This window comes from Petaurus breviceps, unplaced genomic scaffold, assembly GCF_028583685.1.
Source record: "Petaurus breviceps papuanus isolate PSGF00001 unplaced genomic scaffold, PetGlider_PUasm1.0 76, whole genome shotgun sequence".
NCBI lineage: Eukaryota > Metazoa > Chordata > Mammalia > Diprotodontia > Petauridae > Petaurus > Petaurus breviceps.
In genome coordinates, this window is record NW_027186473.1 from 59,201,816 (window position 1) to 59,212,442 (window position 10,627).

The 10,627-nt window shown below is 37.3% G+C and overlaps 1 pseudogene; it reads right to left on the minus strand.

Annotated features, from left to right (window-relative positions):
* Positions 1–5,547: 5,547 nt before the first annotated feature.
* LOC138174842 (proteasome activator complex subunit 1 pseudogene) lies at positions 5,548–6,466 on the minus strand (annotated as a pseudogene).
* Between the last annotated feature and the right edge of the window lie 4,161 nt (positions 6,467–10,627).

Consider the following 10,627-nt stretch of genomic DNA (forward strand, 5'->3'; position numbering starts at 1 on the left):
TTCTCCCAGCAATCCTCTGAGTTAGGGTGTTCCTGTTCCTGTGTTTTGAGACAAAGACATGGAGACCCAGAGAGGTTGAGATTTACCTCATTGCCAGGTGCTCTGACAGCAGGAGGGTCAGGGATCCTGACCCTTGGACCACTCTTCTTTTTCCCCTGACCACGTGCCCTCTGAGATCACTTCCATCCCCCTCTACAAATACATTAGCCAACATTACAGAGAATTTGACATTGAAACTTTTCCAAAAAATCAGAATGAGTACTTTTTGGCACATCTTATTCTTAAAAAAAAATCTTTCCAACTTAGCATCTGGACATAAAAATAAACAGCTTAATTAGGACAAGGTTTCTTAAAAGTAGGAAAAGTATTTCTTGTTTACTTTAGAGCTCTGTAATTTCAAACTTGAGAGTTTTATATGAAATATTTGAAAAAGAAACAAGCATTATCAGGAATGTGCTAAAAGGTGAATAGAGTTATAACTAAATAGTCCTTCAGTCTGGGGAAGGGGAGGAAAAGGAATAATTTGGGGTCTGTGTATGTGTGAGAGATAGAAAAGGAAAGAAATTAGGGGAAGAAAGATGTTTTTCATTTTGAAACCATCTTGATATGGAAGCTAAAGAAACTGAGTTGAACTGGACTCAGGGTATGCCTATATCTAGCAGAAATAGTGTAGGGAAAAGAGGGCTGGATTTGGAATGAAAGGACCTATGCTGGAATTCCAAGTCAGCCACATAACTTACCTGTGGAACCACAAACAAGTCATTTAATTGCTTTGGGCCTTGTTTTCTTCATCCATAAAATGGGGCTAAGTTGGACCCAGTACCTTGGGAGATTCCTTCCTTCTCTAAAGCTATGAAACTAAGATTAGCCAATCTCTAGTGTTTAAGTGGGAAGGCATGGGCATCAATTATTGCCTGTCTTCACCTTCCTGCAGTGAAAAATCTTGCACTTTAAACTTCAGTTGAGGGGGTGTCCCCAATTTCTGCATAGGTGTTCTGGTGAATATCCTACCTTAGAGCATCTAGTCTCATACAGAGTAGCTATGCACAGCTCACTTAGACATACAGAATATGATACTGTGACTCAAGTCAATTGCATGAGAAAGTAAGGCAAAGCTTTATATATGTATATATTCACTCTATTCACTGCGCCACTTAGCTGCCGCTAATTCTGTGTTCTTTGTAGAGGATTTGCAATATACATTGGTGAAGGTGGTAGCCATACCAGTAAAATGAAAAATCTTGAAATATAATGCAAGCAGAAGTGGAACCGAGATAGTTGAATAAAGGCAGGATTCATCTGAGCTCTCTCAAACTCTCCTCCAAATAACTTAAATTAATGCCTCAAATTGAATTCCGGAGTGACAGAGCCAACAAAAGGCCAGGGTGAAACAATATTCCAGCCTAGGAGAGCTTAGGAGTTTGGTAGGAAAGGTCTACTTCAGTGGGGTGGTGGTCAGACCTTGAGCCCAATACAGACTGCATAGTACCAGGCCAAGCCAGGACTCTAGCAGCTGGCCTTGGATATAGTTTATCAGTGGCAGCAGCAACTTTGGGAGCTCTCAACCTATAGATGGTAAGGGGGTTAGACAACTTGTCAGAAGGAGATTACATGGGACCCTTTGCTACCACTGGGTACAGGACCCTGTCACATTGCTTGTACACAGTTTCTGATCACAGGCTCAGATCTAGAAGGTTCACTGGATGCAAGAGTGAAGAGTGCAGGGGCTTTGGTTACAATTCCATTACAAAGAATAGTGCTTGTGGTTGCTCACAGACCAAAACATGGGCCAAGAGAGCAGTGACTACACCTCTCCTTAGATAATACCACCTTGTAAGAATAAAAACAAAACAAAACAAAACCCTACAGACTCCCCAGAGCTAGTTCTAGAAACAGAAGCAAGAAAGACCTAAAGCTTAGGGCAATGCTCCTTCCATGCTGGGAAGAGAGTCCAACTTTAACATAAAATTAAAAATCAAGAAGTAAGCTAAAAAAAAGAACCTGAGTTTAGAAAGTTAGTATGGACACAGGGAATATTAAGACACAAACTCAGAAAACAATGAAGTAAAAACAGCTTCTTGCAAACTTCAAAGAAAAATGTGAATTGGTCACAGGTTTAAAAAAAGGGAGCTAAAAGAGGATTTAAAAACTCAAATTAGAGAGATAAAGGAAAAATTGGGAAAAATGAGAGTGATGAAAGAAAATGATGAAAAGGGAGTCAAAAGCTTGGTAAAGGAGGCATAAAAGATAATGAAGGAAAAAATACCTTAAAAAACAGGATTGATCAAATAGTAAAAAAAATGCAAAAATCCACTAAAGAGAATTCCTTAAAAGCAGAATTTACCAAATGTAAAAAGAAATACAAAAATTAGTAGAAGCAAAAAACTTAAAAATTAGATTTTGCCAAATGGAAAAGGAGGTACAAAAGCTCACTAAAGAAAATGAGTCTTTAAAAATTAGAATTGGGCAAGTGAAAGCTAATGACTCTACAAAACATTAGGAAACAATAAAAGAAAGTCAAAAGATTGACAAAACAGAAGAAAATGCGAACTATCTCATTGGAAAAACAGCTGACCTGGAAAATAAATCAAGAAGAGATAATTTAAGAATTATTAGATTATCTGAAAGACTAGATTTATATTTAAAGAAATTAAAGATTTCTTTAAAATAGAAAGTAAAAATAAAAGAAATTGACAGGATCCACCAAACATCTTAAAGTGATCCCAAAATGAAAACTCCCAGGAATATTATAGCCAAATTCCAGAGCAGCCAGATCAAAGAGAAAATATTGCAAGTAACCACAGAGAAATAATTCAAATATCATGGAGCATTGTCAGGATAACACACGATTTAGCAGCTTCCACATTAAAGGATGAGAGGTCTTGGAGTATTATATTCTGGAAGGCACAGGGGCTAGGATTACAACCAAAAATCATGTACCTAGCAAAACTGAGCATAATCCTTCAGGAGAAAAATGAATATTTAATGAAATAGAGGTCTTTCAAGCATTCCTGATGAAAGAACCAGAGATTAATAGAAAATTTGACTTTGAAATACAAGACCCAAGAGAAATATAAAAAGGTAAACATGAAAGAGAAATAATAAGGGATTCAATAAAGTTTAACCATTTATAATCCTGTTATTTTACAGAGCTTGAAAAAATATTAATAAAATTCATCTGGAAGAACAAAAGGTCAAGAATATCAAGTAAATCATTGAAAAAAAATATGAAGAAAAGTGGCCTAGCAGTACTAGATCTTTAACTGTATTACAAAGTGGTAATCATTAAGTCTCTTTGGTCCTAGCTAAGAAACAGAGTGGTGGAATAGATTGGATACACAATACATGATGGTAAATGACCGTACTAACTTATTACTTGATAAATGTAAAGATCCTAGCTTTTGGGACAAGAACTCACTATTTGAGAAAAACTTCTGGGAAAACTGGAAAGCAGTTTGGCAGAAAGTTAGGTATAAACCATCATCTCACACTCTATATCAATATTAAGCTTAAATGTGTGCATGATTTAGACATAAATGGTGATAGCATAAGCAAATTAAGGGAGTATGGAATATCTTGTTAGATCTATGTATAAGGGAAAATTTATGACAAAAAAGAGAGCATTATGGGATAATTATGGATAATTTTGATTACATTAGATTAAAAAGTCTTTTTTTCCACAAAACCAACATAGTCAAGATTAAAAGGAAAGCAGAAAACTGGGGAAAAATTGTTTACAGCAAGTTTCTATGATAAAGGCCTCATTTTTCAAGTGCACAGAGAACTGAATCAAATCTATATGATTGAGTTATTCCCCAATTGATAAATGATCAAAGGATATGAACAGGCAGTTTTCAGAAGAAAAAATCAAAGCATATAAAAAAATCAAATGGGCATATAAAAATGCTTTAAATCACTATTCATTAGAGAAATGAAAATTAAAAAATTAAACTAAATAACCACCTCTCACCTATCAGATTGGCTAATATGACAGAAAAGGGAAATTTCAAATGTTAGAGGGGATGTTGAAAAATTGGGACACTATTGATGGAATTGTGAATTGATCCAATCATTTTGGAGAGTAATTTGGAACTGTGCTTAAGTACAATAAAACTGTGCAAACCCTTTGTCTCAGCAATTCTAAGTTTATATCCCAAAGAGATCAAAGAAAAAGAAAAAGGATCCATATTTGTATAAAAATCTTTACAGCAGCTCTTTTTGTGGTGGCAAAAATTGGAAATCGAGGGGATGCCCATTAATTGGGGAATGACTGAACAAGTTGTGGTGTGTGATTATGAAGGAGTATTATTGTGCTATAAAGATGATGAGCAAGATTATTTAAGGGAAACCTGAAAAGACTTACATGAATTGATGCAAAGTGAAGTGAGCAGAACCAAGAGAACATTGTTCACAATGTTCATAGTAACAGCTATATTGTAGGGAGAAGAACTGTGAATAACTTACCTATTCTCACCTAATGATCCAAGACAATTCTGAAGAACTTATGATAAAAAATTCTTACCACATTGAGAGTAAGAATTAATGGAATCTAAATGCAGCATACTTTTTTAAAAAGCAAATTTATTTTTCTTGGTTTTTTTTAGGGGGTGCCTGTGTTTTCTTTTGCAACATAGCTAATATGGAAATATGTTTTGTTTGAATGCACATGTATAATCTATATCAAATTGCTTGCCTTCTCAAGGAGAAGGAAGGGTAAAGGAAGGAAACAATTTAGAACTCAAAAATGAATGTTTTTTACATGTCATCAGAAAAAAATACTAGCCTCATTTAAAACACTGAGATGTATTGCTTGTTTCATAAAACAAATAACTGTTCTGGTGCTTTGATCAAATGATTCTGAACTGCTTGTCTGGGAATAAGCAGAAAATCTCCTCTGATGTATATATTTCCCATTATTACAAGGAGAAAACCATCACATTTTCTAATATTCAATTCAATTCACTCAGACTCTTATTAAGAGGATACTATGTAGCAGGCGTTGTGATAGGCAGGAGGAATATAAATAAAAAAATTGTCCTTGCCCTCAAGGAGCTTGCATTTTCCTTGGATATACAACATGTGTATAAGTGGTTCTCAAAAATGGTACTTTGGAACACTAGTGTGTTAAAGTTTTACTAGGGGTTCAGTGAAAGTCTGGATATTATATGAATTGCAAATAAAATAAAATACACAAGTGCCTCTGTTTAAAATAAATTTTACTTAACATATGTAAGTTGGCAAATACAGTATTTTCAAAATAAACAAAACTTGCCTGTCATATATAGATACCAATTATCTAATACTTCTGACCTTGAAATCAGGATGAACTTGGCAAGAACCAATGCTCTTCTCTTATTGACAGAACACCACACTCACACACACACTCACACACACACATGCCTCTTGACTCTCCCATAGTGTTGCCAACATGAGAGTTCAGTGGGTCTGGTACACTCATGGGAAGCATGTTATGACATGAGCAAAAATGTTTGAGACCCACTGCTTTTCATAAATGCAAGGTAGTTCGAAGAGGGAGAAAGCTTTTTTTTTTTTTAATGATGTGACAAAATTTATTGGTGCCTAGAAGGCAAGGTATGGATAAGAGGTGAAGCTCTAAATGGAAGCTGGACTGTGGCAAGACAGATAATCTTAGTTAAGTGGTGATGGAGAAGGGAGACAGGCTCCATTTTTTCAGTAGATCATTCCTTTTGTGTCTCCCCTGGGCTTCTTGATCTTCTCAAAGTTCTTCAGGATGATATCATATAATACAGCATAAGTGTTTCAGATCTCGATGACCATCAGTCTTGTCTCTCCATACTGTGCTTCATCCAAGTCATGAACCAGCTATCGGTAGTCACCCACATGTAGCTGCTTTGCTGCTTTAGCCACTGCATCACCCCTTTCAGAGAAGTACTTTGAGATCTGGGTTTGGAAGCCATCCAACTTAGTTCTGAGTGTAGTCATCAGCTCAAATACTTTCTCCTGGACAGCTACTCCAAAGTTGTTTCCATCCTCAATTCGGGGCACCTGTAGCTTTAGCCACATGGAAACCATATCTAACTGTTCTTTCACATCTTTGATCTCAGGCTTCAACTGCTCCAGAAGGGCCACAATCTTCTCATTGCAGCTTACAGGCCCACAAGGAGGACCTTTATCTTCATATTCCTCTTTTTTCTTTTCATTCTTATCATCCTTCTCTTGTTTCCGATGCTCTTCCTTCTCTTTTTCTTTGGCTGAGTCAGGGATTGGAATATCCCGGGGGGCCTTTAACAGACTTAAATCAGCCTCATTCAGAGATGAATCCTTCAAGAACTCATCCAGCTCTGAAATCTTCTCAGGGAAATAAGTTCCAAGTAGGATCTCTGCCTGAGCACATAACTCCTTTCTGAACAAATATACCTTGGCTTGGGCTTCGGGTCTGACACTGAAGGTGGCCATGGCAGTGGGGTTAAGGGGCCAGATGGAGCAGTGAGACAGGAGCAAGGGGGCGAAAGCTTTAACAACTGAAGGGGTGAAAAGCTGGAAGTCTGATTTCACCTATAGGGATTCAAAGTTTAGATAAGCCCTAATCCTGATCATAATGGAGGTCGTGGAAACCCATTAACTGAAATCTTGGGCAAATCACTTAACTTCCTTGGATCTCAGTTTCCTCATCTGCAAAATGGGGAGGGTGGTGGGACTAGATTGATCATTTGACCTGCATTCCAATTCCTCTGCCTGTGTGGCCTTGGGCAAGGAAGTTAACCTACTTTGATCTCAGTTCCTCTGCTTTGGTAGAATAAGGGGTTCGACTAGCTGGTCTCTACATTCCCGTCCAGTTCTAAATCCCATGATTCTGAGACAATCCTACCCTATGTGTGTCAATTTCTTCCATCTTACCATGTTTTCTCCAGAATTCTACCATTGAAATATTGTACTTTAAAAATAATTTAGAGGTAAATGGGTACTGGATAGAGCGCTGGACTTGGAGTCAGAAAGACCTGAAATTGAAATCCTAACTCAGATGCTGCCAGCTATGTGATCTGGGTATCAGTTTCCTAATTTGTAAAATGGGAATAATAATAGCACCTCTTTCACAAGGTTGTTGTGAGGATAAAATGATGTAACTTAAGAAAAGCATTTTGTAAACTTTAAGGTGCTACATAAATTGTCAGCTATCATTAAATCAAATGATTATCATCACCATCAAAAGACAAATGATAGAGAGATAGTGGGAAGAGATAGAATTTATTGTGACTTTTATTCAAGAAAACCTAAGCTCCAATATCAACTCTGAAACTTCCCCTAAGGCAAATCACTTAATTTACCTCTGCCTCAGTTTCCTCATCTGGGAAGTGGCAATAAAAACACACGATCTACAGTGTTGTAGATCTCAAAAGAAATATTGAGTGTTTTTTTTTAAAAGAAACTTAATAGCCTTGGAAAAACCCCCATTATTTAAATATTATTATTATTTTAATTAAGTAATTAATTAACTTTTAGTTAGCAACATTCAGTTCCACAAGCTTTTGAGTTCCAAATTTTCTCCCCCCCTCTTTCCTGCTCCCCCCCCTTATAGCGGCATGCGATCTGATATAAATTCTACAAATACCTTCACATTAAACATTAGTCAAGTTGTAAAGAAGAATTATAACCAATGGAATGAACAATGATGAAGAAGAAAGCAAGCAAAACAAAACGAAAAAGAGAGAGAGCAAGTAGTTTGCTTCAATCTGCATTCAGATTCTGTAGTTCTTTCTCTGGATGTTGATAGCCCTCTCCATCATGAGTCTTTTGGAGTTGTCTTATAATCTTGTATTGCTAAGAAGATCCCAGTCTATCAAAGTTAGTTGTCTGTAATTGAGTACAAAGTTGTCCTGGTTCTGCTTTCCTCACTCAGCATTGTCTCTCCTGGTTATTATGAAGTCTGTCTGCTCCTCATTTCTTATAGCACAATAGTATTTCATTGCATTCATATATCACAACTTGTTTAGTAGTCATTTCCCAATTGATGGGTATTTCCTTGATTTCCAATTGTTTTCCACCACAAAAAAGAGCTCCTATTAATATTTTTGTACATATGGGTCCTTTTCCCACTTGTATGATCTCTTTGGGATACAGTCCTAGAAGTGGTATCTTTAGGTCAAAGGGTAAGCACATTTAAATATTATTTTTAAAGAATTAGTCATATTTGACAGTATACAGCAAATTATAGATTAAAAGGCAGCATTGTAAAGTACAAAGAATGCTAGGTTTTTAGTCAGAGGACTGGGTTTTGAATCTCGGCTTTGGCACTTGTTACTTGTGTGACCTTGGGCAAGTCAATGAATTTCTGAGGGCTTTTGATTCCACAACTATAAAATGAAGGGCTGGGAGAGGCCCCTTCTCATTCCAGTTCTATGACTATATGATTCCATATGCCAGATTCTAGTCAGGATGTTTTTTGGTATTTTAACTTTTGCCACATATTATTTTCCTGCTAATTCAATTCAATCTAATCCAATACAAATCCGCCTAAGCTTTATTAAGCAATTGCCACATACATACCACTTTGCTAAGTTCTAGAAGTTCTGGACACATAAAGAGAAATCAATAAACAGTTTCTGTCCTCAAGGAGCTTACATACTATTTGAAAGAGTTTATATTTTGCTGCTAACAGGATGAGGAGAATTGATGAATTCCATATTGTTCCATCTCTTTGGATTTTCCAAGGGTAAAATGGGTTTTTAATGAAGAGAGAGCTGGAGCATGATTGAGTCAAAAAATGTGTCTTTTCAGATTAGGACATTAAATTTTATGTGGTACTATTAGAGGGAACTTTATTCAGAAATAGCATGGAGAACTAGGTTACCATTTCCTCACAAAGCCAGCCCGAACAAAGCTCTTTTGTAAAAGGTTTTGTTTATATGCCCTCAACACTTTCAAGGCATCATCCAGGGCAGTATCTCACAAGAGATGATTTACATTTTCTGTTTAGTATCATTTATTTTCCCCAGACTGTGAGAGGAAGGCAAATGGAGAATTTTTTCCAGGTTTGCTGCTTTCCACTCCTTGAGCCATGCACTCTGGAAGTTTGCTGCTAAGAGAATGTCAGCTTGCCCACTTGTCCATCGTTTATCATCATTATATGGTGTCTGTCAACAGAAAAACATTTCCCAGAATTCTGTGAGTTTTCTCCATAAAAAAATATGGAGTTTTGTGACAAGAAAAAGGAATTACAGCGAAGAGTAAGAGGAAAGGAGAAGGGTGGGGTGGGGGTAAGGGGTGATAAACAGAAGCTTTTAAAGCTAATTTGTGGCTGGCGTCATCTCCATTAGTATTGGGACTGTTTGACATTGAGTTCAGAGAACAGGACCAGGGCTGGTTTCCATCTGTCATTGTGATTAATGGGAGAATTGTTAGGTAATAATAGTTTAATAACATAGCTGGAGCCAAAAAGTCACACCAAAAGTGTATGTGTAATCCTCAAACCAAGGAGGCCAGTAGAGCCAGGAAACTTGGGTCCTGTTCTAAGTCTTGTCACTTGGAAAACAGCAGCCAGAGAAGAATCTCTCTCAAAGTTAGGAAGGCTTGGGGCAGCCCACCAAGCAGAGGCAAAGAGCCATCTTGGCTCCAAGGACAAATGCTTTCTTGGTGGGGTTTTCTATTTCTCCCCTTTAATATACATGAATTCAAAGAAGTGGTATAATAAACTAAACAAAAGCCAAATCCAAATGTTAAAATCTGTCATTCCTACTACTGAGAAGTCCAGAATAATTTCAAAACTGCAGTATCTAGTCCCTAAATATCATGTCTTTGGGTTACTTGTGTCAGATCTAATAGCTGCCATGACTTCTTTTCCAGTTGGCTCTATGGTCCTAACATGTTCTATCCCAAGAACTATCTTTGGTGTAGAACCTAAGTGGTTAAATTTTTTTTATCCTATTTTTACAGATGCATGGAGGAGGTAAAGTCCGATTCTCTTGCAATAACATATTTCAGTGGTGCTGTCCTTCTTCTTAAATGGCATTAGCTCTTGGTGGGTCCAAGACCCAACATGACCCCATAAATTAGAAAGTAGGCCATATGGGTTTTTACTCTGCAGTGTTGGAATGATCTAAAGGAGCAACATCTTTCTGTACAGAAAACTGGCAACCTGAGATGGGTTTACACACCAGTTTTCCTTCCTGTTAAGCAAAGGGCCACATGACCCAACAAAACACCCTCCAGCTTTGCGTCAGAAAATTTGCACCAACAAGATTCATGCATGAATGGAAAAAAATGTGCAAGGAGTAAGAGACTTTGCAACACTGGAGTCTCAGAAACAGCTGAGGGCCATTAAGGATAGCCTAAATCTTCTCCTTTTTGCATCTGTCAGCTTCTAGTAGGAAAGGAGCACTCCAGCCAATGCAGACAGTCTCACTGAGTCACAGAGGCAATGAGACCTTGAGATTCAGAGAGGGAGGTAGGAGGGAGGGGGTGCATCAGGAGATGCTTGTGTGGAACAGGTAACTAGATAGTGTCAAGGGATAAGACATTTGTTACAAATCACTTTACATGGATCTCATTAGATCTTCATAACAAAGCCTTGGGAGATAAGTAGTGCAAGTATCATTCACTCTACTATACAAATGAGGAAACAGACTCAGAGCAATGAAGGGATTTTGCC